Source organism: Falco rusticolus, chromosome 7, assembly GCF_015220075.1.
Source record: "Falco rusticolus isolate bFalRus1 chromosome 7, bFalRus1.pri, whole genome shotgun sequence".
NCBI classification, from domain to species: domain Eukaryota; kingdom Metazoa; phylum Chordata; class Aves; order Falconiformes; family Falconidae; genus Falco; species Falco rusticolus.
This window is the reverse complement of record NC_051193.1, coordinates 7,996,748-8,024,691: the sequence shown is the minus strand read 5'-3', so window position 1 is coordinate 8,024,691 and position 27,944 is coordinate 7,996,748. Positions and strand designations below refer to the sequence as shown.

At 44.6% G+C, this 27,944-nt stretch overlaps 1 long non-coding RNA gene across 1 annotated transcript in view; it reads right to left on the bottom strand.

Annotated features, from left to right (window-relative positions):
* Nucleotides 1-353: 353 nt before the first annotated feature.
* Nucleotides 354-27,944, bottom strand: part of LOC119151015 — a 52,664-nt gene continuing 25,073 nt past the window's right edge. The window contains exons 3-5 of the long non-coding RNA XR_005105274.1: nucleotides 24,485-24,619; nucleotides 3,409-5,136; nucleotides 354-1,674 (exon numbers count right to left, since the gene is read on the bottom strand). This is a non-coding gene — a long non-coding RNA (uncharacterized LOC119151015). The remainder of the gene's footprint in view (nucleotides 1,675-3,408; nucleotides 5,137-24,484; nucleotides 24,620-27,944) is intronic.

Below are 27,944 nucleotides of genomic sequence, written 5' to 3'. Positions count from 1 at the left end.
CTGAGCACGGTGAACTTTGCCTAGTTACCCAGCTGACACGTGAACAATCCATTTGCAATTCAGAGAGACAGAGAGGGAGAGAGAGGGCCTGATCCTGCTCTTACCAAAGCCAAAGGAAATCCTGCTGCTGCTGACTGCAGCAAGACCAGCAGCAAAATTGTAATGACTATTTAAGATGATATTTCACAAGTACAGTAATGTGACAATCATGATGAAGTAGTGTTTTTTCCAGAGGCAGTGTCAAATTAATAGGGTCTTTCCAACTAGCTCTCCTTGAAATGGGTTGCAAGAGGTAAAATAAATAAATAAAAAGTCTCTAGGATACCTTCCCAATGTCAGAAATTTTATTCATTTAATAAATAGCTGTTATATTTTGAAGTCCTTTTTTTTTTTTTCATCATTGTCATCTTCTCCTTCTTTATTGTAGCATGAGTAATCTAATTTTCTGCAAAGCATGTTGCAGTTTGATAGACAGGTCTCTGAGGGATGCCCTATGTGTCAGCATCAGTGAAAATGACTTCTGAGGTTGGCTCACACCCCCGCGCGAGCGTGGAATCCAAATCACCCCAGAGTTACGCATCCGCTTGCCCCACGCCTCACTGCTGGATAATGTATTCATTCGCCTCTGGCAAAAAAAAAAGTGAGATCCTCCATCGCATACTGATGTCATGTGGAAGAAGCCATAATTGGGACTGGTCACATGTTAAAGGAATTGTAAGCTGCTTTTTGCCATCTGTGTAGATAAAGTTCATATCTCTTGATCTGTACCTGTAGACATCAGGTACCCTGAGTACACGCAGGGTTTGGAGACCTAGCAATTCAGACACATCTTGCACAAAAAAGGGAAAAGCAAATAGGCTGGAGGCTCTCGGGTCTGTCTCTTTTCCAGAATCTGATCATAGTGGCAGGAGGCTTTTATTTGGCTCCATCACTACTTTGGATTATCAGTAATAATTAATGACTTGTGCAGTTGCATTCCCCACTTTAATCAAGGACAGAGATTTCAAATCCACAGTGCTAGCAAGAAAGCATTCACAAATCAGCTGCACTTTCTTTTTCCTTTTCACAGGCAGATGCAGGCAGGGAAGGAAGGGGTTTTTTGCTTCAAGTGCATCTAAAGCTTTACAGCTTGGCTTCCAAGAGGAATCTCAGGAACTAAGCTCTCCAAGTTTCATGCCTCATTCCTTCCTCCCAGCAATACACCTTAAATAATTTGGGTCACAATATCTCAAATCCTCAGCTGAAGCCCACTGAATGGACAAGAAGATTTCCAGTGATTCATCTGTTTCCAATTATGCCCTATGAGCACTCCTGCCCTTTCTTCCTGCTTGTAATAGCTGGAGAAGTTATTAGGTCTGCTGGGTCTAGCTGGGGGCTCTGGATGGTCTGCCACTGTTTTCTGAGGTCTTGGATCATTGCTCTTTGACTCAGTTTCCCTGTCTGTAAACAAGACCTTTAATAAGGGGATGGCATGGTCTCTCCTGGGTATGGAAGAGATGCTGAGCACCTGAGATACATACTGCTACCTGTTAATAATGTAATTGCCGGCTGTAACACTAGAGGCGAATTTGCAAATTTGAAATAAGGTTGTTGTCCCACTTCTAGGTAGGCAAATGGAGCTGGTTTTGGAACAAACCCACCACATTCAGTCTTCTTAACCTTCAGTCAGGATAGCTGCAAAGATGAACAGAAGAATTTTATGCCTAACATTTTAATTTGGCTTGATACGCTTCACAGTAGCATTTAAATAAAATACCTTACTTGGAGCACTCTGTTCCTGACATACAACCTATTTCTCATTTAGCAGATTTAATTTTGAAGGCTATGTGCAGTTTTTACATAATGAATATGCAAGGAGACATGTCTTTATCACACAAAGCCACCAAAAGCAGAGGCTGTTTTTTAAGTCCATCATTGTTGCTCTTTTAGGGTAGGAGCCCGAGACAATTCCAGTATGGGGTCAGCCATATATGACATTAGGCATAGTTTTACTAACAAGCTTTATAACTATTAATCACCACTGTATTATTTCCTGACAACTCTCAAGTAATAATGTTGGTGGATATCAAGTACATAAGACTCAATTATGATCTTGCAGAACAGAGAGGCTGCTCAAATCCAGTCCAGACAGTGAACTCACAATCTGCTGTTTACTTAAAGTATATAGAAAGCACTTGACCTCTTCTCAGTGGCATCCATGTGGAAACACTCGACAATAGAGGCCTTCCTTGGTTTTCTTAGGAATCATGTTTCGACATTTTTATCTCCTCTAATTAAGGTCAACGGTCATACACTCCCACTTCTCTCCTCACCCACTCTTCCAAAATTGCAGGCACTTATCCAGCTCCAGTTACCCTGTATGAAACATACTGGGCCCTCTTCGTGCATGTGCAGTTCCGGGGGGGGGGGGGGGGGGGGATGAACAGAATCACGGAGATTTGGGTCTTTGCTGAACCAAATGCTGTGCCTGAGCTTTTGTGTTCACGTGCTCCTGTACCACGATGAGCAGTGGAGTCTAATAGCCAGAAGAAAACAGGAGGCGGGGGTAGGATTGCTGCAAATGTAATTCCACTATGAGAATATTTCCTAACCCACAGTGCATGTTCCCACCCAGTGGGGAAGGTGTGAGTGATTTCTGGAGGAGGATGGTGGAGAGCGAATCTCATCTCCCTTTGCAACACTGTAAGTGCTAATTGCAGGCGGGAAGGAAGGGTGTAACTGGTAGACGTCTAGAAGAAAGCCTGGGGAATACAGCACAAGGACTCATTTTGCCGTTGTCAAAGAAACCCACGAGCACTTCACATCCCAGCATCCCTGGAAAGATCCACTTCGACACTGCTGTGCTTTGACTCAAGCCCTGGCTGCATCTTCATGAAAACCCTCATCACACACAGTGGGGCACTTCCAAGGAATACTAAAGCCCCAGCCAAGGCCATTGTGCCGGGATGGCAGAGGACACCTCCCAGCCCACCGTCAAGGCTGAAAGAACACATCCCACTGAATAAGGGGCATGTGGGGACTAGATTTATCATTAGAAAGTCCCAGTAGCTTTTCAGAGCAGTATATAATCTTGCTTAGGAATTATCTCTTTTCTAATAAAGAGGTGACTTTCTTTTATTATTATTTTGTTATTGTTCAGTAGGTAGCAGCTATAAATGGTTAACAACAAAAGAGAGAGGTTTGTGAAATACAACTGCGTTGATAGAAGTTGTCTTACGTATGTAAAAACAAAATTCGGCCAGGCAGCTGCAGACCTTAGTATTTACTTAGGCTTGCAGCCGATGTGTTGCACTCTTTCCCTTTAGACTGATTTGTTCTCATTTCTCACACATTGCAGAATGTCATTCCCAGAAAAAAGCCAAGGCTGTCCTAAAAAAAGAGAACAAAACTAACAGAGTTGTGCCTTACGTGAGATTGTCTTGACCCTTCGCAAAGGCAGGTCTGCAAGCCAGATCCTCAGCACCTCCATCAGCGCACACCTCCCTCCTTTACTCATGCCGAGCTCAGCCATGCATCCAAGATCAGGGGACCTGTTTTCTGTAGAGAGTAACAGCCCCAACACATTATTTCCCAACCCCAGCCCCCCACCCACCCCCCTGCAGTTTTTTTTAAGTAGCTGGAAATGTCTGTTTGTTTCTATGGGCGGTGCAGGGCAGTCGGTGCTGTTGTGCAGCCGGTGCGGCTCCGTGTGTTCCTCACCCCAGCAGCATGGGGACAGCATTGGTAGTTTCCTGATGCGGGAGAGACGTGTCGGAGTGATCTGACAACCCAGAGAGATGGATTTGCCATGTAAAAGTAGAAAGTTATTAGCTCCCAGAATGTTCCTTGTCGGTGGCAGGGCAACTTGTGCCACCACGGTGAAGGCAGGTGATGGGCTAGCATGGCCCTGCAAAAGGGTTTGTGTTATTGGAGGACAGCACAATAAAAATCAAGGATGTTTAGCCTGAAAGAGCTCAGTAACTCATTCCACAAGGAAGATTATGTTTAATTAAATTTGTACCAGGCTCTGAATTGCACTCCCTTTTCTTACAACCAGAGGACATTCCCACTTCTTAAAGGATTTTACAAATAAAGCTAGTTTAGAGTTTTGTTTCCCCTGGAACTGAAATTAGCTACTTTGGAGCTGGAAACCAGCAACTCTTCAAAATCACTCTGCCAGTAGAGCAGGCCGAGAAGAGAAAAAACATACAGTATCCCAGAAGTGAACTACAGGGTGACTTTTTAGTAGCAGACAAACTATATTATTACTTAGTACCTACTCTGTTGTTATGTAGGAGGGCTGGGTTACATGTCTTCCATTTAGTTCTGTAACTGACCCTTGCACTTCTGTTACTCCTTGTTTCACTTCTGCAGCACTTTCCTGACTCATTTTTGGAGAAACCTTCATATTCCTGCCAAAATGTAGTCACTGGGGATGGCTTAAACTTCCTCAGACCCCCACTGGATTTAAACTCCATCTTTTTTTCCGAGTATGCTGTAAATTTTCTTCATTGCTGGGATATATGTTATCTTGTTCAATTGCATTCAATTTTGCATAAATTTGCATATTCTCATCCTGGGCTGAATCCATCAAGATTTTCCCACAACACATTTTGCCTCTGCTGTTCCCATGACACATGTTCTTTCTGCTGTGGCAACATCTACTTTGTGGGTCCATCTTTTTTTTTGAGAAAAGTGAGGCTGTTTTTCAGCAGTTCACGTCCTTGCCATTAGGATTTTCTGTGCCTTCTCAGGTTTGTGCTGATGTCAGTTTAGACACGGTCTTTTTCAGTTCAGAAGGGCTGAAACCTGAAATCCTTTCTCACTTGAGTCCCTTCGTTGGCTTGAGTGAAAGGCTGCAGTTTGTGCCGTGTCATCTGGTTTGCTGTTGGGTATTTTGTGCTTTCTTTAAGCTTATTTCTACATTCACAAGGCTGAATTTTAAATACCATCCAAAGACTGGTCATGTTCCTACAGCACTGGAACCCCTTTTTGAAGAACACCTTTGGCCTAGTCGTGTGACTTCTCTGTGCCTCAGTTCCCCACATGTAACAGAAGAAAATACCATTAATACCAACATAACTTCCTTCAGATACTGTATCCGTGCACGAACAAAGGTGACGTTCTCGGGTATTACAGTAATAGAGGTCACAGGAGCTAGATAGAAAAAACAAAGCAGAAGCCAGTTAAGACTTTCTCAGCTGCTAAGGATTAGCGTTCATTTTTAAATCTCTGGTTCTTGACAAGTTGGGAGAGTTACTAACATGTAGTTTAAAAAAAAATCCAAAAACCAGTCTCCCAGGTGTAACGAGGGTATTAACAAGTCTAACAGCACAGCATAGCATACCTTATCTCTATCTTGGTGAAAAATCAAAGGCATATTTCCAGCTGTGCCTGTGAGCACTATTTGGTCATTGAACAAAGCAACTGGCACCTCGTATCCAACCTACTGAATGATCACAGCCTGATTCAGGTGCACAAACAAGTGCAGAAATGAGCTCCATGCACAGAACTCATTGTTATTCAATCAAGCTTTTAATTGTAAATGTTTTAAGCAAGGAATTGCCCTGTTTTATGAAAGTGTGCTCAGCATTACTCCACCACAGACATCTGTCATTCAGCAGGCGCCACCCAATAAAAGTGCTTAAAATGTTCTGTTCCTCAATTAAAATATAAACCAGAGCTGTTTAAGGGCTTTTACGAGGTGATTTCTATTTACCTGACAGATTTCTACATTGGAGGAGCATGAAGCAGGATTTCAGTTTCTGATCAGAAGCGACAGCTCCACAAAATAATAAAGCTTCAATTGTATTTTTATTTTTTTTTTTTTTTGGGGGGGGGGGGGTTGTAAGTTCAGGAATAATAAAAGTCCATGAAGAAGAAAGAAATTCATATGCCAGAGAAAAGCTCAGAACCAGGAAGGGTTGTTGCTGATCGTGCACGCTGTACTCCCCAAAAGGAGCCAGATTGCTTCAGCCCTGGGCTTGTATGCTGAAGGAACGTGGGAACCAGCAAGAACCTCTGAAGCCTGCATCAGCACCTGCTAACCTCTTCTACCAAATCTCAGCTGGCAAAAGCCAGGGAAAAGGGTGCTCTGCTCTGGTCTGAAACAGCCTTTTATGAAGAGGAACGAGACTGTGGCTAGACAAAAATATCCCGTTTTCCCTTGATGAAACACTGCATGAATGTTCTCATGGTTATTCCATTGCACATGGATATCTCATCTCCTGTACTGCCTTAGTATGGCTATGAACAAAGACCTTCTTTTTTTCTCCTGCTGCTCAAGCAGGAGTGGACCTCACACTGAAAACAAGCATTTTCACAGAAAAAAAACCAAACAAACAAACCAAACCAAAACACAAACTAAACCAACAAACCCTCTACTTCTCCTTGTTCCTGAGCCTCAAAATCTCGCCTTCACTGGCATGAGAGATGCCACTTGTCAGTGGCAGTGTGGCTGCTCCAAGCACATCTACTCAGGGTCGTAGAAACAGAAGTGCCTGCAGCAGCGGTGCCACCTTTTGCAGCACCACTGCTGTGCAGTACCGGTAAAGGGCTCCCTGTGCTGTCAGGTCGGGTAGAGGCACCCGTGTGTAGCATCACCAGGATTTCCCTGTTACTCACCTGCAGCTTAACTGTATCCCATCTGTCTCTGGTACATCTCCTTGCTGAAATACATTTGGGAAGGTGCTGCCAGCTCACGTGGAAGACTAGCAAGAAGGGAAACACTGGCCTGATCCATCTGCAGCCTGAAAGCTGCAGAAAAGCTTTGTACGATGCTTTGCACAGTGGGCTGATCTCTGTCTGTAGATCTGCGCCATGGTCTGTGCTCCATCCTCTGGCAGGCCATCACCTCACCGTACCCAGTCAGCCTCAGGACAGAGGAGGATGGCAGTGTCAGGATGAGAGGGCTGTACCCTTGCAAGACAAAGCCTTCAACACTGAACCTTAAACCCAAGCCTTCTGCATTTACCAGGTAACGATAATTTTTGGACTGATTTCCCCCCATCTTTCATTACCGTTAAGGCATTGTGACACTTTTTGTCACACCAGGGTCCCAGCTGGTCTCCAGCAGTGCAGGCGAGCAAAGAACGGAGCCCGTGGGGCTGCACTGGAGGCATCGAAGGTGGGTGGGTTTGCCTCACTCTTCTCCATAGCTGGGTGCCACCCTGCTCCTCCCTGCAGCTGCTTCCAGGTGCCTGCAGCTCCATCGCGTAACAACTCGCAGCAAGCTGAACTCAGACCCCACATCACACCAACCTGCCCAGGAAATGCAGCCTTCTCCCAGGAGCTCCAGGTATCCTGTGCTCAGCCTGTCGCGCCTCACTGAAGAAACAAAACTGACTGTGCCGGAGGTAAAAATTGCGGATACAAAGCCTCGAGCTGGTGAGTCTCTGCTGAGCTGCATCATTATAATCTTCCAGGAGAAATGTTAAGTTCCTTTTAAAATTAAGAGGAGGAAAAGCAAACAGCAACTAAACCCAAGAACAGGTAAAAAACTAGCTTCTGTATTTTGCACTGCAGGTACTTGGAGGAAGCTTTCTCCCTTGAGCCACACTGCTCAGAAAATGCTAGGAAATCTTACGTTAGTCCTTAACTCAGTCTGTTGCAGGTTTGTTGGGTTTTTTTTCCCCTCTCCAGCAGCAGCATGAGTTAAGGATGAGGCATTAGCCCTAGCTGCGATAGCCCCACTGTCAGTTCAAGTCAGATTCTTCATGTTATTTATATGTACCCTTTTGTAAGCGTATCGATTACACAAGTGAGTTCTCAAGTGCTCGGGCACTCAACACAGCCACACAATGGAGGAGAGCGTCCAGGTTAACACAGAATTACACGTGTGCCAAACATACCAGGGGACAAGAATAAATAGTGACATGGACAATTCAAAGCCACATCTTAAGAGCTTTCTGTGTTGTTGCAAGGCAGCGCTTCACACTAGTAAAAATAAAACCTGCATTTCAATTTCCAAGGTGTAGCAACCAAAGTTTGTCAAAGTTATTCTTAGCCATGGCAGAATTGCCATCTTCAGGCCACTTTTGAACACACCAGATTATTCCACAATAATCCAAAATCCAGCGCAAGCTCCTCCCTCCCCTCTGTTCATTTTACCCTTTGCATTATGAATGCTGTGGGTAAGGACTGCCTGTTTCACAGGGGGCTTGGTATCACAGAAAGCTGGTTGTTGATCTCTGGATGCCTGCAGGCCAGCAATCTGTGCTACAAGTTACCCCTCTTAAAAAAAAATTTTAAAAAGACAAGTGGATAAAACTGATACAAGCATCTGTAACAAGCTAATTGGACCCTTGTGGGCAACATAGCAGATACAAAATTAAAACAAACAAAACATCTCGTTGTACAACTGTAATTTCAGGACTGTTATCACAAAGGGATCTGTCTGGATTTTTATTTTAGTTTTGTTTTGTTTAAAAGGACCTAATTATGGCCAGAGCTGGAGTATCACAAGTCTGTTTTCATCTATAAAGAAAGGATATTTTGCCTCTGAACCTGAGAAATTGTTAGAAGTTGGTAATTAGTATGACTTGTTAATAGAGTTTGGCTGTGATTAAGCTGTGATTGAGTGTGAGTTTGGTTCTTGTCAATGCGAATGCCTGTAAGGTTGAGAGATGTTTAATGAGACACCTGTTGTCAGCAGCACCCGGTGGGCTTTGTTGCACCTGATTGGAATTTGTACCGCAGAGCCGGAGCAGCAGCACACCGAAACAGGGCAGCAGGCGGGCACCCAGCACCCCGGCTGGCAGCTCAGCAGCAGCGTGAAAGGGCCCAGGTGTAAAGCAGGATTGGACCCACTGGGTACACGCACCCCCTTCAGCGCGGCCAGAGCCTGTGCTGGAATGTACCGGGGATGGGCCAAAGGGTCGTGGTTTTGGTGTGATACATCATCCACGTCTGCGGCCATGCAATTACATCTGACCTGGGGAGTGCAACAGGCAAGTAGATGTTGCCAGCTTAATTTAGTCACTACAGGGTGTTGGCCTGTGCCACCGTGTGATGGTGCGTCTTTGGGAGAAGGCGAGAGAGGGGATGCGGCTAGGCAGGTTTAAGGTCCCTCCCAAAATGTCCAGCCCTTGTGTAACCAGCAGCGCTGGGGGTCTTAAAACGAGACATTGATGGAGAAATGTTCTGCACAGCACAGCCCTTGCTTGTCCTTTCCTTTGGGCATAGTCCTCAAGGAAGAATGTCCCACCGAGTGACATCAATTATCTCCCAGCCTTTGGACAGGGAAAGTTTCATTCACAGACTGCATTTTTGTCTCAAAAGTCAGCGTAATTTTCCACGTGACTCCATTTAACCACTCCCCACACCAAAATCCAGGCCTGACGATGTGTATTTTGACTGCATACATAAAATATTATTTCCCCCCAAATGTCTATTAACCATTTTCAAGTGGCTGCTACTTAAAACATACCTGGGTTTTACTGGCAAAAAGCCAAACAAGCTGGAAGCAATCAAGCTGGCCATTGTCACAGTCTTTTAATAACTGAGAAATGCCTTATCTGGGAACCAGAGCAGAAACATTTCGGCTGGCTCGTGTAATGTCCCTCAGGAAGGAGCCATTGGCTTTGTGATGAATCTGAGCAACCACTGGATGGCATTGCTCTACACGAATGTACCTGCAAGCACAAGCTGCTGAGCAAGAGCAGGCTGCTGTGCCAAGGAGATTAGCTCAGACCCGAGAGGTTCAGGCCACCGTGACCTTACCAATCCTTTAAATAATATTCAGACTTCTCTTAGCTGTCTGGCTGTGAGCTCTGAGCACAGAGTTTGGTCAGAGTGAACAAAGCCGACATCCTGAAGCAAACTTATAACTACACTGAGTGCATTATTCTTTCATTTTACATCAGATCAAATATTCAGCCAGTTTTTGATGGTTTTCCTTCTCCTGAGATGGGAAAAAGAGTCGTTTGTAATATATGACTGTATCAAACTACGGCAGGGCAAGCACACCCAGGCAGCAAGCGGTGACTTAACTGAAGCCCTGAAGCCAGCCAGCTCAGCTCCCCAGGGCCCAGGGCACACGCGGTGGGAGGCAGCTAAGGCTGTTTAGCTGAGCAGGTTATTCATGTGTAGTGTGAAAATCAAAACTAAAGAAAAAAAAAAAGGAAAAAAAAATGGGTGTCTGGCATGTTATGCTTTGATGTGGGCTCCAGAATACTGAGACCAGGTTATTATCCCGAGTGCGGTGCCTCTCCATGTGACAGCCGCCTCTCAGCATGTGTTAATACAACTTCGCCTTCTGCTGCATCACTTATTGATAAGGAATCAGCTGGTGGCCAAATAACCTGATGTTCATATTTTCCGGGGGGGGGGTCTGTGTTTCTTTCATTAACGATGCTCTGCGTTGGCCTAGTTCTTTTAACGACTACGTCTGGCCAAGCCTATCTGAAAATGTCGTTGTCCCAGCTCATGCCCAAAAGAAATCTGCTGATGGCTTTGGAGATGCAGCAGAATATTTGGAATTGCAGCCCCACAGAAAGTGTATCTGAAGGGGAATACAGTATTTGTGAGGGTCAAGCCTGAAGTCAATTGACAGTCATAGCCAGCACATGTACCTTCAAATTAGGATATAGCATATCATCTAGTGAGTACTTGTACATTGGCTGTTAGGTAAAGTCGTTCTGGGCACAGATTGCCTATTAGTATTGCCCCAGTTTTGACCGGTCTAATAAATTTAATAATCATAGTCAATTAGATAACTCCAATTACACTGGGAGTAAAATTAGATTGTCAGTTCAAGTCCTGCAAAAGCCGCTACACTCCCCGTTCTCAGCTCTGTACTCAAATTCCTGTGCCGCACTCAGCTGCCTTTTTAAGTACTGGAGAGGCTGGATGAGTAAATATATAAATAGCTTTATATATATAGCTTTTTAAATCTATATAAATAGCTTTATAAAATAAACGCTACATGTCTTTTATGACCCCATTTGTCTCCTTTTTCTGGACCTACCTCCTAATACAAACAACAAGAGAACTGTATCCATCTTGATCTGCTCAGCAGTCCACTGGTAAATGTTTTCTACTGTCAGAAATGTTCAGGCTCAGTGGGAAATTAAGGTTATATCAGCTGTGGGCTGTGTCAGGTCCCACTTCTGGTGGCCACCACTCTGCTACAGTGACTCCAGGAGGAGGCAGGAGGAGGCCAGGACAACTGGTGTTGATTAACTGCTTAATGTCTCCAGTTAGGAACTGCTGCTCAGGGTTTCTTGTACCACCCACGGGGGAGACCTCTACGAAGCAACACCAGCCATAAGTGGGCTCGGTGGTTTCAGTCTCTTTCTATTGACTTGGGAGGAAAAAGGCAAGTTGTTGCCAACTTCAGCACCTCAGGGCTGTGTTTGAACACAGGCAGGATAAATCGGAATATCTGCATTTATTTAACAGTCAAGGAGCATAAAGACTGGGAAAAAAGGGTGCTTCCTATTGCTCCTCCATTGCATAACTGGCTGTCTCTGGAAGATATCCCCTTGGACCCAGCATTCACGAGGAACAGCAGAAATCCCGACCAGAGTGCCCACTGCTGCACTGGCTGTTCTAAGGCAGAGCTGTACAGGCCATCGGCTCAGCACACAAATTTGCCCTGGAGCTTTCCAGAGTCACGGCAACTCTCCAGATCTGCCGAAAGTCAAGGTGACCTTGGAAACTGCAGGGCAATCCAGAACGCTGGCAGGCAAAGGGAATTCAGAAAAATGAAATTCTAGACTAATTCCAACCCATTACAAAACTCTCAGGAAAAATGAGCTATATATCTGCTGAAGTGGCTCATTCTGTTCAGTGGCACAATGTAACGGGGGATCTGTCACTGTCAGCGCGGCTCTTGTCTCTCTGAAAGCCACAGTGCCTTTCACAACCGCTACATAAAAATTCAAGCCAGCTGTCCCACCTGCCGGAGCAGTTTCTATTCTGGGCTCTGGTGTGCCGTAGGTATTGTGCTTATTGATTAGCTGTGGCTTATTGTCCCTTGACATTGTTGGGGAATATTCTCCTGGTTATAATCACTACAACTGATCTAGGCAGAACATTTCGAACCTGGCTTCAGCAGCCCAGGAGGGGCTGTGCTAGGCTGTGGCTACCTCTCCAGGTCAGACTATGGCGGAATTGCTACAAAATGAAAAGGAAGCTAAAAAAGGAATGTTTTGAGAAGTCACCCAAGTCAGAAAAGACTGGGGGCCTTCCTGACTCTAGCTGTCAATAAGGTGCCAGATAGGGGAAGATTAACACCCTTTAGCAATGACACAGCTGTTCCATTGAAGGTGATAACATGCAATCAGGGGAGGGAAGAGTCTAGCACAGAATAATGAACAGAGCAAGTGAAAATTAGCAAAAGGGAAGTTTTTAGCCCAAGAAGCTGAAAAAACCTGTTTGAGCTGATTATTTTAGTGGATATAAATAAGTATAAAAAAAAAAACCCCGGAGCCTCACATTAAGTGTGCAAAATAAGCTCAAATATTTACCCCTCTCTTTAAAGTCAAACTGGCTCCTAAGAAGTAGAAAAATAGTGATAATGTAGAGAATAAAGTCTCCTATCTGCCTTGGCAGTGAGTGCGCAGATAAACATAAAAATCCTTGCCCTCAAGACAACAGCATAGCACTGAGTCTCCTCTGAAAGCACAGTAAATTGTGATGAGTAGGTTTGGGAAGACAGATTTAATGGTGGAAAAACCTAGTATTTTGTCCATTCTTGTCTTTCATGGAAAGGAATCAGAACAATGAATTTTTCCCTCTGCTGCTAATGGCTAAAGGAAGAAATTAGTGTTTCGATATACCTTCAGCTCTTCTGCTGACCTGACTAAGCTTGTCTGCTGCATCAGGAACCCCCAGGTCAGTCAAACAAGAAGGATTTCTGCCGGGGGCTGTAAGATACCAGGATGCTTAACAGAGAATTAAACATGGGAATTAGGTGACCCCAGCCAAGGGTGCAGTTTCACAGTCAGCTTAAGCAGATGTGAGGCCAGGTTGCCACCATTACCTGCCTGCTCACTCTTGCACAAAGTATGTGGCCCATTCCATGATAAGATAGATTTTGGCTGGACTTGAACAAGACGGGGGTGGGGGGGAAGTGTCTAGCTGAGAGATGGAAGAGAAAATGGGATCAGCCCCTTCAAAATGCAGCATGGGCTTAAGCTGATCATGAGCTGTACTGTGAAGAAAACACAGGCTTCATAGGCAATGCTTGGGGGTCTCTTCTAACACCCATGCTCTGCCTTTGTGCAGAGAGAATCCAAATCCCATGGCGCTCACTGAGAGAGGGAACACTGCAGTCGATCTCTACCAAACCCTTCAGAGCCCTGAATTCCTGCTGGGTAGAACTGAGCACTGCCTATCTATCCCCTGCTAGTGGACCCGCTAGTCCTTTGCCACCTCACTCCCTGCTCCCCACCTCCCTGATCACACACAACACCTTAGAAAAAGAGATTACTGTTAGACCCCACAGCCCCGAAGGCAACAGGTCCTGTTCCTCCCTGCCAGACACAGGCCAGTGACACCTCCACCTGGGCCTGCCCTGTGGGAGTATCCCTGGGCCCTCCATGTCCTTTTGTCACTCTGAACCATTCCATGGCCATCCCGCATGAGCCATTTCTAGAAATAAAGTGAGACGGGCCGTGCCACTGGCTCGCAGGGAAGCAACAATAGCTACATCTGTTCGCTCTCCTCAGCACTCAGGAGCTGTGACATTGCTGTCGGTACAGCCTGAAACAGAACAGGCAGGAGCTCCAGGGAAGAGGAGAGGGTCTGGATGGAAACAATAACAACCAGAGGGACACCACCGGCACCAGCGGGAGGAAAAATGTTGCTTTACCACTTTTGAGTGCAGCAGAGCATATGGACAGTCTGGGACTGTTGTCAGCAGCCCAGAATGGGGTAGCTCTGTTCTGGCAAACTCCATTTTTTGTCTTTATGACCAAAGAGTAGTTGCATGTTGGAAGCTCTGTAGTTGCTAGGGGAAGAGCCATTAGCATGTTGGCGACTAAGAAGTCAGCCAAAGCAAGTGCTGAGATAAAATTACTTTTTCCCACTTCTGTTCCACCCCAAGTGTGTCATCCAGTGTGTTTTCTCTGCTCAGGGTACCTCATGCACACTGTGCTGTGCTAACTTCTTTGTCCTTTTTGATTTTATTTTTCACCTTTCCCAACCACGACTCCAAAGAATAATATTAATCTGTCAGTCTAGAAAAATGTCTTACATGATAAATCCCTGCTTACTGGCAGAGTAAGATGGTAGACTATTTTTCTCTTGTAAAAAACTTTTCTTTTAATAGCCTGAAAACTAAGAATAGCAAATAAAGCAATAGTGATGGTAATGGTGAGATTGTGCTGCTAAATCAAAGCATGAGAATGTGAATACACCCTCAGGAGGGAGATCCTACAGAATATAATAATTTGGTGATACACTTCTCCCTGCCCAGCTCTTTGGGGTAACTCTCTGCATAATCTCATTCTGGAATAGCAATTCCCCCCCCCCCTCCCCCCCCCCCCATTGTGGTCCTACTCTGCTGGGACAAGCAGTGGCTTCCCAGGTAAGGCTCTCCCCTTCTGTGCTTGCAGCCTGTTTCTCCGTAGCAATCAGTGCAGCCCTCAAATCTTGCCCCCACAGGTGACAAGTCCAATTCTGGAGAGGTTTATTCCAAACCAGAACAAAATATTCTTATTTCAAAATAAATACATCTGTAAATCTCCTAATTTTAGAATAGAGTTTACAAAGCAATACAGAGAATACAAGGTCAGCACCTTCTAAGCACCCCTCCCTCCCTCCCCCTCAGTCCTATCCATAAATAACAGTGCAGCTATAGGAAGAAGATGAGAATATTATGGGGTTTTTTTTCCCAAAAAAAGCCATCAGTTTTACCAAATTCCCTCCAGTAATTCCCTGGACACATCCCTTTTACCCTGCTACCCAGGCGTATGACTCCAAACCATTCTCCAATTAAGTCAGTTCTGCTTTGCCTGGTTGTTTGCTCTAACCCACACCACTTACAGCTATTTTCAAAACTGGGAAGCAATACAAAGGCGCATTTTGTATGATCATGCCATATCCTGCAAACACAAGTAATCATTAAAACAATAGTCTAGGCGCTACAACTGCCAGCTTCTGACTCCACTGTGACACAGGCAGATTTTTTTTCCACCAGAGGATATTTTTTTTTCATTATGCGACACTGAACAAAAGTCATGAGCAGTTCCTCTGATCAAAAGAAATCTCTGCTAGAGTCTGCGGCTTGTTCACCCTGTCCCTTCATGCTAGCCACTGTTCATTTCACTGATTGTTCGCTCTGCTCTAAAATTGGCTCTTGAGAAAGTCAGAGAAAATTCTGCACTGCAAAGTAATACATTGAGAACAAATGTGTTGTTTCTATCAGTGGAAAAGGAATTGAACTGTCCCTGGGACACAGAAACCTCATACACAGCAGTTAGCAATGCCAGGATCTGTTAATATTTTGCCTATACAATCAATATGGGTATACCTGGCCTTGTTCTGGTGCTAATCAGTGTTGTAAATAGAAACAGTACTAATTTAAAAAATGCTTTGCTTTTATTTAATAGATCAATTACAGTCGGGGGGCGCGGGAATAACCAATATGTCATAACCAGTTTGAAAGCCTTCTAAATCTTAAGCTAATTTTCTCTAAAGATCTTGTGACAATTCATTTAAACACAGGGTCAGGGTAGGATTTCAGTTTCAGCGCTGCATCACCTCTATCTGCTCCCCTCACTCTTAGCATCTCTGCACTCTTCTAGTGATTTCAGTCTGCTTCGTATGCAGCTGCTGTGCCATAAATAACTAGCCACTTAACACTTTATAGTTAAATTACTCAATCAGCCTAGTCTAAAAGGTAGAAGTGTAGGAGGTGAGTTTTGTGAGGACAGGAACAGTATTTGCTGAATGTACTTTAGATAACTTCATAGCCATGAATGAGAGTGCTTTGGTTTGAGAGAGCTACAGAAAAATGTATCTGTTTCGCATGAGACTTGGCTATTTTTTCCATGGCTTCCAATGCTAATTTGGAGCAAAATCACAAACATTTTGACTTTTTCTATTAAAGAAAACAAGAGTGTGTCTCTGAGGCAGTGGGAACCATGAAATGGGGAGCTAGAATCTAAAGTTGTGGCTTCTTTTTAGAAAACTGAAGAGCAGCTGGGAACCTCAAACCCCCAGCAAAGCCAGGAAACCTGAACCACTGTCCTTACAGCTTGCTGACTTCCAACATATGGATGTGTGAAGGAGAAAGCCCTGCTGTAGCAGCCCATGAGAACCCTGAAAGTCTTGTGTTATAAGCTCCCAGCTGACCATCTACAGCTCCTGAACAGAAGCCATGTCTTGTAAAACCAAATGTCCATTCAAGTCTTTCCACTACAGGGAAGAAAAAAAAAAATAAAAATAGGCACCTTGGGATCTGATGCTACCAAAGCTTCCCAGCTCCTCGTTTCTCCCTGGCTTGCCAGATGCATTGCAATGGAAACAGAAGCCAACAAGGCTGGTGCCTCCCAGCACCTCCCCAAGCAGCTGTGACAAAGTTGGCTAATCGGAAGGGAAAAGCAGGCTTTCTTGTAACTTGGACAGCATCTGACCCATCAGTTTTCTTTAATGGAAAACTGTTCCTTGAGGGGGTTGCACAGGCTCCAGTCACTAGTGTCATGATAAACACAAGGGTAACCATAAGCTCTATATCATGTTTGGGCATAAAAGTCCATGTCCTTTACTAGAGAAAAATAAATCATTATCCAAATTTCACATGTGGTGAGACTGAGGCACCAAGAGGTGAAGTTTCCTAGCCAGCGCTGTTCACAAATTCATGGTCCAGCTGGGTCTGATTGTCAGCTCTCCTGACTTCTGCTCTTTTAGCAGAGGCTGTGTTTCCATGTCATCACTGCACACAGGTAGCCACAGTGGCAAAAGACCATGGACTCTACTTTCTCACCTCTTGAATATTCAGTATCAATGCTCAAATATGGCTTCAAATGCTCTAAATGCTCTGAACTTTTTATTTAAATGAAAGAGTGCTCTTCAAGGTGATGGAAGAATGAGACCCTTACACTTTCTTTGTCTGGAAAAAAAATTGTAATAATTTGAAGAAAATAGCCCTCCTCATTGATTAAAATGGAATAATTCAAACGCCGTTAATAGCTATCAGTTTGGTGATTGGAAGGCCCTATTTAGTGAGGCTGAAGGATTAAAGAGGAAACAATCTGAATGCCTCGAGACGAGCTCCCTCTCTCACAGCACACCCCCTCCAAAACCTCCTCCTCAACTCCATGGCTGCCTGGCTGACTTTAAACTGCCAACACCGACAAAAAGGGGATGTTGCATCTTTTATAAACAGCCTTTTGTTTGCCGCTCTGACACCTGCGAAAAGCAAAATTGTTATTTTCTTGCTGCTTGTTGCTAGTTTGATGCCCGCTCTGGGGCCCTACATCAGAGACACTGTTCAAAACAGGTTGCAGGGGTCCGTTTCCATGCTGTCTGCCGATGGTGCTGCCTGAAGGAAAACCATGGAAACGGAGTTTGACAGGCTCGTGGGGACCCACGGCTGCCAGAGCCGCTGCCTTTGAGTGCCTGATGAAGACATCACAGAGCAAACACAACATTAAAACACTGCCGGCTGCTTTGCATCACTTAGAATGCAAATCTCTTTGTTCTGCTCGGCCCTGGTGTTTGGTAGCCAAGGAATCTGTACCGTCATCTAACACGGATTTGATGACCTTTTTTTCCCTCTCTGTGCATCCCACCAAAAAAATAATAATCATTTGTTGCGGGAGGGAGGCTTGCGTGGGGATGTACATGTGAAATGCCCCTGGTTTTTTCAGTTCCTGGGATTTGTATGCACAAATTAAATGCCCATATTGCACAGCAGAGCAGGCTGGGTTGCTTTGTTGCTCCTTGTGCATTATTTGACTTGGATTCATTTACATGGCAACTCGCAGGGGTAAATTTTATATCATCTTTTTGTCACAGATTAAAAGGCAAAAGTAATCCCTTATTTGAGCAGCACATCCTTTCCAACGCTTCAAGCCGTACAGATGAAAACAGAGGGAAGAAAGCCCAGACCCTCCCACCCCCATAATTCCAGTTTTATAACTTTTTACGCTAAATTTGAGCTGTGTGGTTATTAATTACCCCCTCTTTTTGTAAGCAGCCTGTATTTTAGTTGCAGTTGCTGATGGCCTTGGTCAAGGTCAAAACTGAAACGACCCATGCCTTGGTGCTCAGATGCACCATTTTGGTAGCTCCTGACAAGCTGTGCTAAACGTGGGACAGCCAGGAAGGCTTTTGTGCTGATTGGGAAAACCCTGATGAATGTCTGCAGAAGGAAAGAGCTGATGGGGGTCAGCAGACAAACTGACTATCCTCCCAGAAGTGGTAATTTATCATTTCGTTCTTCCTACGCAGCCTAACTCGTGCATTACTCACACTGGGAGAGGGCTATCGTCGCTAAACTGGCAGCGACGCCCAACCGAGGGCTACAGCTTGCAATCAGGAAACGATTTAAGCACATGTTTAAAACAGCCTCTACCAAGATTCAGTAAACCTAAATCTCCATGTAAGTCTAAGACCATTCTCAAAGGCTTTCCTAAAAATATAGCTAGAGGCCTGATATAAGTAGCTTCTCAGGAAGCTGTGGGACGCTTGTGTGCAAGGGCCCCAGAAAGCAGCCTGTCACTGGTCCCTGGCTGGACTGGAGGACTTGGCAGTGGATAAGCCATCTTCATGGACATACCTCGGGGTTACACCAAAAGGAAGCTACTGCCTCCTGCCCAGATCTTTTCCTAATAAAGCCAGTGGATGTTGGGAATAATCCACAGAACGGCCACAGTTTTGCCACCCTCATTTTTTAGTGGGATCAGCTCTAAAACTGGGAACATAGGATAGACCTGAGACTAAAGACATTTTCAAGTCGTGGCCAAGTCCTTTTCCTTTCCTTACCACTGCCACAGTGGGTGTTGGTCTGTCATCTGCAGGTCCATCAAAATTAGGCATCTTCATACAAACATGGAGAACACCGGTCTGCTTAGACAAGGTTTTCTAGCGAGCAGCTCTTTTCTGCTTCCAGTATGGGTCCCAAGCTGCTTTGAGTCTCTTTTCCAGCTACAGCCTGGGAAAAGAGATGCTTTGCAGCGTGAGTTACCTGTGCCTGCAGAAACTATTATTTGTGGGTGAAATCAGTGTGCACTTACTGGAAAATACAGCTACAAATATCCATGCAAGTGTTGAGGCGATGTCAGACAGTATTTTGGCAGTTGCCAAGGAGATCCAGGTGCTCTTGTTTCTCTCTGCTTCCTAAGCCCCTTTGGATTATGCAAGTCTTTCCCCTTTCACACCTTTCCACCCTTTCTCTTTTCAGGCTGACTCCTGGAAAGACCTTTCATTTTATTACGGACTCACTGATTTGGCTTTCCTGGCTCAAATCCCCCTGCAAGACTTTGCAGAAATGACATTAAAAAAAATCACCATTATGAGGCCAAATTTTTTTTTCCTGCCCATTAATGTCCTCTGAGTTTGAATTGCAGTGTTTAGTTTTGACTGTTAGGCAAAGTTGGCAGTTTCCCGACTAGCATAAAGTCAGGTCAGAAAAGAAGAATGAAAACCAGAAAGGTGCCCCAGAATGTCTAAGCAGAAGACAATCAAATTTCTGTGTCAAAAAAGGGCAAAACTGAGGATGTGGGACTTGCATGAAAAATCTTGTAGACAGTTATTCTTTTCCTCTTCTCTCACAGTGGGACAAATTCCACTTTTATTTCAGTTCATCTGTAAAACATGAGGAGCCAGCTGAGTGTAGCGTTGGTTCGGAATGAGGGCAGCTGACAAGGGAAAGGTAAAAGGAACTTGTAACTGCTGCAGTTCTCTCCAAGAAATTATTTCAACTTGAAAAAAACCCTATGACTTCCAAAGGATAGAGGAAGGCACTAGGACATCACCTAACATTCCCTGACGTAGGAGACTCCAAGGTATAATTAATGCATTAGTCATCTAAATATAGGCCATCCCTTTCTGTTGTCTCAGGTTTTATAGAGGTACACGATCACATTGTCCTCTGGTGCTGGCTTATGAAGGACTGCAAACGAGGAGGCAGTTCTATGGTTAATGGTCAGAACTTGGGTGCAGGTGGAAAGGCAGCACATGAAAGAACAGCTTGGATAGAAGAAGAGTGGGACCTGCTTTAGCTCATACATAAGATATCTGGGGCATTTTGGGGGTGAATTCTAGCTGCCACTGTGTGTTACTTTGATCCAGGGATCACGATACTCAAAGAGTAAAGCTTGCATTTCATATACAAGGTACTTTCCAATTGTTCCTTACTTGTCAAAGACTTTGGAAATGAATCTTAAAGGCAAGCTGTAAAAGACTGGTTCATCAACAGTGTGTGACACTTCCCATGGAGTGCCCTGCTCCTCTCCAGCTGCACCTCCTTACACCTGGAACCCTAGCTCTGTTTCTCCATCTCCTTAACATGGAGAGGTATCATGGCACAAGGCATTTCCCAGGGAACTGTCCCCACTAATAGTGACACTGCATAAGCGGAGCCTGAGTCCCGTCAGTGGGGAAGACCCCTCCCATCCAGACAGCAGCACTGACCAGAGTTTGGGACTCCCAGTATGTTACAATTTGCAAGTGCACAGCTATTAGACAGAGAGGGATATTCAGAGACAGCCTAATTAGTTGCATTTTCTTTTCTAACCTCAGTCAAAAACCAGTCAGACTATGCTTTAGATTTTGACATCCTATTAAATGCAGAACACAGGCCAATAGCTTTCATTTTCCCTTGTGATGCTACAGACTCTTGTTTTTATAGTTTGACAGAGAGACATAATTAGGCCTCAAAAAGGACAAGTCTAGACTATTAGTTCTCCACAGAGGCTCCCTGGAAAATCAGAACCCACAATTATCCCCCACTTTCCCACTGCGGCAAATTTGCGGGTATCTGTTCTCCTGCCTCAGATATCCTGTGCACAACCTTTAAGCCTGTGACTTTACAGTTTTTTCACTTGAAGGGCACAAGGGAACAGACAGGGAAGGACGATGCCAGTGTTGGACTTTCCAAAAGGACAAGAGCAAGTTAAGGACAATATATGGCAACACTAATAACGCTATAGGTGTGAGTACTTTTAGCAAAGAAACTTACTGCCATATTTCTGCCCCGTTCATTGCCACCCAACAGAATGGGGCTATGAAAAAAGAGTTAAAACTTTTTGTCTCCGTCACATGTAAAATGAACCAGACAAATCAGCAGACTGAGCATGATTCCTTTCCTGGTAGCACAGCAGCCGTCAAGGCATTTAAGTGACACTTGTTCACTGGAGTCCCTGTCCATTCACCTCTGCTTCTGAGTTACCTGGAGCTTTGGGTTTTGTTTCTCAACAATCAGGAAGCAGATTCGGTCTCTGGCTACTACAGTCTCTGGCTACTACAGTCTCTCCCTCACATGCAATTCCTTAGTCTTTCTTTGCCAAGTAGTACATACCAGCTCCCTCTCGCTCTTAGTTTCCAAGTGCTTGGATGGTTTCTGTACCTCTCCTGTTGAGCTGCAACCTTGGGCGCACCCGATTCAAATGAGCTCTAAGACTCCATATGAGCATGGAGCACTGGTCCTTTGTTTGGTTTTGAAATAGCATCATATTTAAGATGCATCTTCAGTTTATAACCCCCAGTAATCCTCATATCCTGGTGTGCCTAGCCAGCAGTCCCTAATTCTGTGTAAACTTTCCACGGTTATCTTTATTATATCACACGTTACTGTTTTCAAGCCATCTCCGTAATCTATCGGCACTGTATTGAATTTTAATCCTATCTTCCGAAGTGTTACTCAGCACATTGGCCAGGAATTTAACTCACAAGTAGCATCAGCTTCTGTTCCCCTCTTGCCACCTGCTTCCCATCACTAACCTTGGTGCACAGCCTGTTCCCGTGCCAGGGACATGCAGTGCAGAATACGCTGATGGTGCCTGTGGTTTTGTTGCAGCATTGTGAGATGTCAAACCTACTCAAGACTATTTTGCCCCATGGAAAACCCCGGACACTTGGTACTACAGAAATGAGCAGAAATTCTGGGCAGAGCTTATTTGCCTCTCAAAAAGTGCAAGAAAATGTTTTCCATTTCTAATAAGCAAGGTTTATTCCTCACTTTGGTCATGGGTTATCACATCCCTACTAGGATACAACAGAAACCAAAGCACTCCATCACCCAGGGGTCTGCAGTTGCTAGACATCTCTATCGCTGACACTGGCACCTTTTCTGGGCCGAAAGAGCATCAGTTCTGGAGAGCTGTGCAGACACCAACTACAGCACGGTGCCCTGAAAGGAGTCAATTAGCCCAGCTGGTTGTGCTCAGCCTCCCAGTGCTTGGTGGAAGTAAAATGCTTACACGATCCCTCTGCCTACAAGGCCTTGAAATCTTTAGGGGGCTCGGCTTTGCTGCCTGGTTTTCCATTGACAGGCTGATAGAGACATCGCAAATCTCTCCAAAGGCCAGTCACTAGGCTTCTTTCAACATCAAAGGGTGTCAATGTTCACTCTGCCTTGGAGCCTGGGGCAATATAAATCACACATGGATATGTGAACTGAGTGTTTGAGGTTAAATTCTCTCTGTATATACATACATTTCTCCTTGGGTAACTGATATTATTGTATTGTTTCCACATCCACATTAAATATTTTCTATAAATCTTAATATTCAAATGGAAAACAAAGCTTTATAGGTAAACTTAAAAAAAAAAAAAAACAAACTATGAACTTGGGTGTTGTGAGTTAAATACATTGTCATTTTCTTGGAAGAAAAATTAGTAAACTGATGGGGGTTTTGTTGGGCTCCTTCAATGTCCATAGTTACATTCATGTTCTCTTGGACTGAACTGAGCTTCTGGTCACAGGGATGTGGACCACCTTCCCTGGACCATCTCTGGTGTGTTTCTTCCCAAAAGCTTATGACCCCCAGCCGGGCTCATGACTGCCCATGGAGCACCTGCTCCCCGCACTGCTCCTACCTCTGCACAGCACACAGTGTGAGCCAGGCTGCACAGATGCCATCTCCTGGCTCAGGTCATCAGCTGGAGAAGGCAAAATGCCTGGGTGGTGGCTGTTTGGAGAGTCTGATTCACCCTGACTGGCACAGTTGTGGCACCTCTGCAGGGGGTCTGTACCACCTCCAAACAGGAGACAGGACAGCTGGGGCTGTCAGTAAATTACATTGCACAAAGATAGCTCTCATGCCTGCCTAGCCTTCTGCAGACAGGGCCCTGGCAGGAGCTCCTATGTCAGTGCTACATCAGCACATTTGCATGACGCCTGCACCACTGCCAACTGGCCCTGCCTGCTCCGAGCAGCAGTTGCAAGCACCTGATGCTGCTGCGGAGAGAATTTGGTCCAGCATCTTGCAGAGTATTCAACAGATCATCCTGTGGGAGACAGTGCCAAGTCCCCAGGGGTTTTGCTGTTCCCGGGAAAGAAATGGCTATTAAATTCAGGCCATTGGCTACTCAACAGATTTGCTCAGCTCCAATCCTCCCTGCATCTCATCTGCACTCTCAGCAGCCGGTTACATCCCCGTGGTTCAGCAGAGCAGGGAGCAAAGCAGACGGCAGCTCGGCAGCCTCTGCATCCTCCTGCAGAGCACACAGCTTGCTCTCCCCACCGCGACTGCTGTTCCACAAACCAGAGAGGGACTTTTCCCTTGGGCAGCCACCCAGCCAGCCTCCTCCAAGGCTTTGCACCAAGGAGAAGCGGGAACTGGGAAACTACCTGGTCTTAAACAGTGTGGGTTTAATGAGATTTTTTTTTTTTTATGACCTCTGCAGTAAATTGCCTGTGCTCAGTATTGTGTTGGAATAAGTAACACCTAGCAGAAATTGTAGTGAGGCAGTAATTGCAGAGCAGCTAAGATCCCTGTGCTATCAGGCAGGAATTTTCATTTCATACATTAGTCACAATTTGCTGTCATAGTTGCATATAATCAGTACATCCCTTTGAATGCGAAGAAGGAAAAAGCACAGAAAGCTGCCAAGCACCGGGGAAATGCGTGGAGTTGCTGTGGGTTGTGTGGACCTGCCCATCACTCCTCCAGCCAGCCAGAGGCTGCATTGCTGCTTGAGTCACATACTCTAACACAATCTCACGCATTAAGACAGGAAAAATGTGTTTGCCTGACCATTTCTGGAAGGTTTTAGTGGGCATCAGTTGGATTATACACCAGATTTTCCATTACTGCCATTGCCCAAGCTGCAATGACAGCAGATTTCCAACTATGCTAACACAAGTATTTTCTTCTGGAAAGCTGATCCTTGGAAATATGGTCTCCTCAAAGGGATGGATGGGAGCATCTCTCCGCTTTGCTCAGTGATGGCTAAGCACAGGCACTTACAGCATTACAGGTACCTCAGTAACAGTCATTTTTGTTTCATGCTACACTGGATCCCTTCCTTCTCACACCAAAATCCTCCTGGCCCTCAGGACCATGTTTGTATTCTGATTGCTGTCAAATGCACCCAGCAGTTTTCCTACCTTCAGAGCTCTGAGATTTTGGATGCCATTTCCTGAGTTGGTTCTGAGTTTTCCTCCTGCTGCTTCTCATCATTGCAGCCGTCACAGCTTGAGTGAGGATGTCACTGTGTGATCTTGGGAAGTCATCAGAGCACCCTGGCAGGAGAGACAGCCACGTCAGGGACAGACATGCAACCTGAAAAGGCCATCACTTCTGTTGTGTGTTGGTGAAACAGCCTGTGCTTTGGCAAGCAGGGGCAGGCTGGTGTCGTTAGACAGAACGCAAGCTAAAAAGTCAGAGCTGATGGTCAGAAAAAATCCTGCATCACCTTATTTAGTGCAGGAGATATTCATCACCTCAATCCTTTAAAGCCAGCAACTACAGCTAGAGAAGAACTATGCTCTGGCACACATGATCTTAATCCTTTTTTGGCACAATAGTGTTAAGAGTCAACGTTTCAGGCTGTAACTACTGGGGGAATTGTGCTTCACCAACAGCCAAAGTATTTACACCATTCTGGTCTGTACTCTTAGATGTTAGATGAGCCCATCACTCTGGTACCTCCACACCTCAGTCCTGTCTCTAGCTTTTCACACAGCAAAAGAGAATGGCTTTCCCTGAGATTTCAAATGTTCTTAAAATGACCATCATGGGATTTTTCATTCATTTGCATCCACTACTGTGAAATCATGAAGGGAAAATCTGTTTCAAATAGCGTTTGACTCTTTCTGGATATTTTTTACAGCACGCAGCCTGCTCGGCTGCGGTCAGGGAATGATTACCTCACAGAAGTTGTACCTTGTCCATTGACTCGCTGGGCCTATCTCACGTCTAGCTTAAAATCTGCATAATGAGAAGAAAGCCATTTTCCTTGCAATCCATTCTCCTGTTCAAAGCTTCTCATGTGCCAGGTTGTTGTTTTTTAATCACACAAAATGGTATATATTAATGAGCTCTGAAGTTACATAAAGATAGATCTAAAGCATAAAACCACTAATATGCCCTGTAGCATTCGGTGCTTTGAACACGGAATGGCATCTGTGTGAGAGTGTGATTGCACACAGCTATGGAAAGCAGTGCCAAAAAATGAGGAAATGCTGAACAAGTGGTGCGAGATTGGAAAAAAACTGGGAACAAAGATATTCAATTTGCATAAAAAGGCCTAGCTCGCTAGCAGCCCAAATTGTGCAACTTTATGTTTTTAAATATTATTTTCCGGTTCTGCTGGCCACATGTAGATTGTCTTTTTTCTGAGAGAAAATTTCCCTCTCCCTCTAGCCCCCTAACAGAAATAAAGGGCAAGCCAGTTCCCAGGTCAGATGTGGCTATTCCAAACAGGACAAGTTTCACAACCGTGGAAAAGTGCAAGGCCTTTTCTTGTCTTTGCGTTCATCCTGAGCAATTTCCTTCTCACTTCCAGATGGTGCCAATTAAGAGTAAGAACCCCTGCCCTAACAGTTGTTAACAAAACAAGCACAATCTGAGACTTCAATGAGTAAAACTAGAGTCACATAATATGCCCAAGAGAAGACAAAATTAAAAGAACGATTGCAGTTGGCAACACTTAGGTTACTGTGCCTTGAAATGGTAAAATGCTAGAGCTTTTTTAACAATTTTAAAAAATTGTAAAATGCTAGATTTTATTTTTAATACTAAGGGCTGCCTTCTACTGCTGAGCTCAGTGGGATTATTTTGAGGCTTAAAGATAAGCGCTTGGATAAAACATTCCAATCAGTGACTGAGGCAGTAAAGCTGAGGCATATGCAATTCATATTAGAAAGTATTTTTCTAATATATCATTGAGTTCATTTTATTAATCGGTAGTTGGTAATTAGTATAGCATCCATGCTTTCAAAAAAAAAAACAAACCCAAAAACTATCAGTCCTGGTTAGGAGAGCTCACCATCAAGATGTAACTAAAACCACCAGCTAGAAATAGAAGCTACGTGAACTCAGGCTATAAACCAGATTCACAGGGTTTATGTCATGGGTAGGCAATTAACTATTTTCACAGACTACTTGAGGATGTAATGGATGATCTGCCAGTTGAAAACCTCACATCGAGGATGAGCACCCAGCTAAAGAGCATCCTCTACCACAGCTGTGTGCAACTTTTCTCAATTCACTGATTTCTGAAAATATTCCTATGGATGTTTCTGCTCTTGGGTAGCAAACTTTAAGCTTGCCCTGTTTGTATTAGTTACCTTTTCCTGACTCTGCACAAATAAGTTGGGAACTCTGGGATTTGTGAACCACAGCCTGAAAAAGTGTCATTTTTCTCAACAAAGTTCTGAAGTTGATGGAAGACTTCCTGAAAAAATCCCTGTATCACAAAGGGAGTCCTTCTGACCATACAGTCTATAAATCCAAAGAGACTTGTTGGAAGTGCAGCTGAGAGGAGTTAAACCAAGCAAATGTTGGATAAACTTTTCCTTTAATAATTTATTTTTGTGTTGGGAAAAATACTGCAGTATTTTTATATTTGAAAATGCTTGATTTTTTTGGTACGACTGTATTCAAAGCCTGAACACACACCAGCTGGTAGGATTCTACATCAAAATCCATACCATGCCCATCATAGTATAAGCCTGTTAAAAATGAAGAAGAAATACAAATATTTCAGGCTATTTTTCCATGCTAGTTTACAATATTTGCTTCCTTTCTTCCATGAAACAGCAGTATGGAGCAAGCAGGTTTACCTTGTTTACATCACACAAGATGCATCCAGTCCAAGGATGAAACCTGCTGACCGAGAGGTGGCACTAACGAAACACACTGTACTGTAATAATTAAGCAAGGGGTGGGCATTTTCCTCCCCTGTCTTCAGATCTGATCTGCACAAATGTTGCTGCTCCGAGTACACAACAATAAACAAAACCCAGCTCAAGTTTCTCAGCACACTCTGTACTGTTTGGGCATATGCTGTATCGCACTTGGTCTTTATTAAAGAACCGGCAGTTCCGCTTGCAAGAGGAGCTGTAACCCTGGTGGGCAAACCTCTGAGGTTGCCTCTCCATAACCCAGGAGCACTGTCTTTCTCTTGAGACACCTGTATTCTTCTGTAATTGAGAAGCCTGTGAACGTCTAGGTTCAGACGTTCACTTGGGAACGGGACCACCAGGCACAAATGAGAAACAGTAGCAAGAATCACTTACAGCATGAGCTGATAAAATCCTTCATTTTAATTTTGCATCCAAATGTAAGATGACGCCAGCAGTTTGTAACTCAGCATACACTATAACAGTATCGCCTCCCCTCTGTTGAAGAGATGGACGCGCATGGTGAGGGGCGCAAAGGCTCTGTGGGCAGCCACCTCGTCTGCCAGCTTCATGCAGTACATGCATAGATCATGTACATCTATAGGTACAACTTCACCTCAGGGCAGGGAGAGAGCCATAAGTGGGGTTGCCCTCCATGGTACCATGCCCTGTCACAGCAGTAGAAACATTGCAGTGGATCAGAAGAGGTGAGAACTAGCGA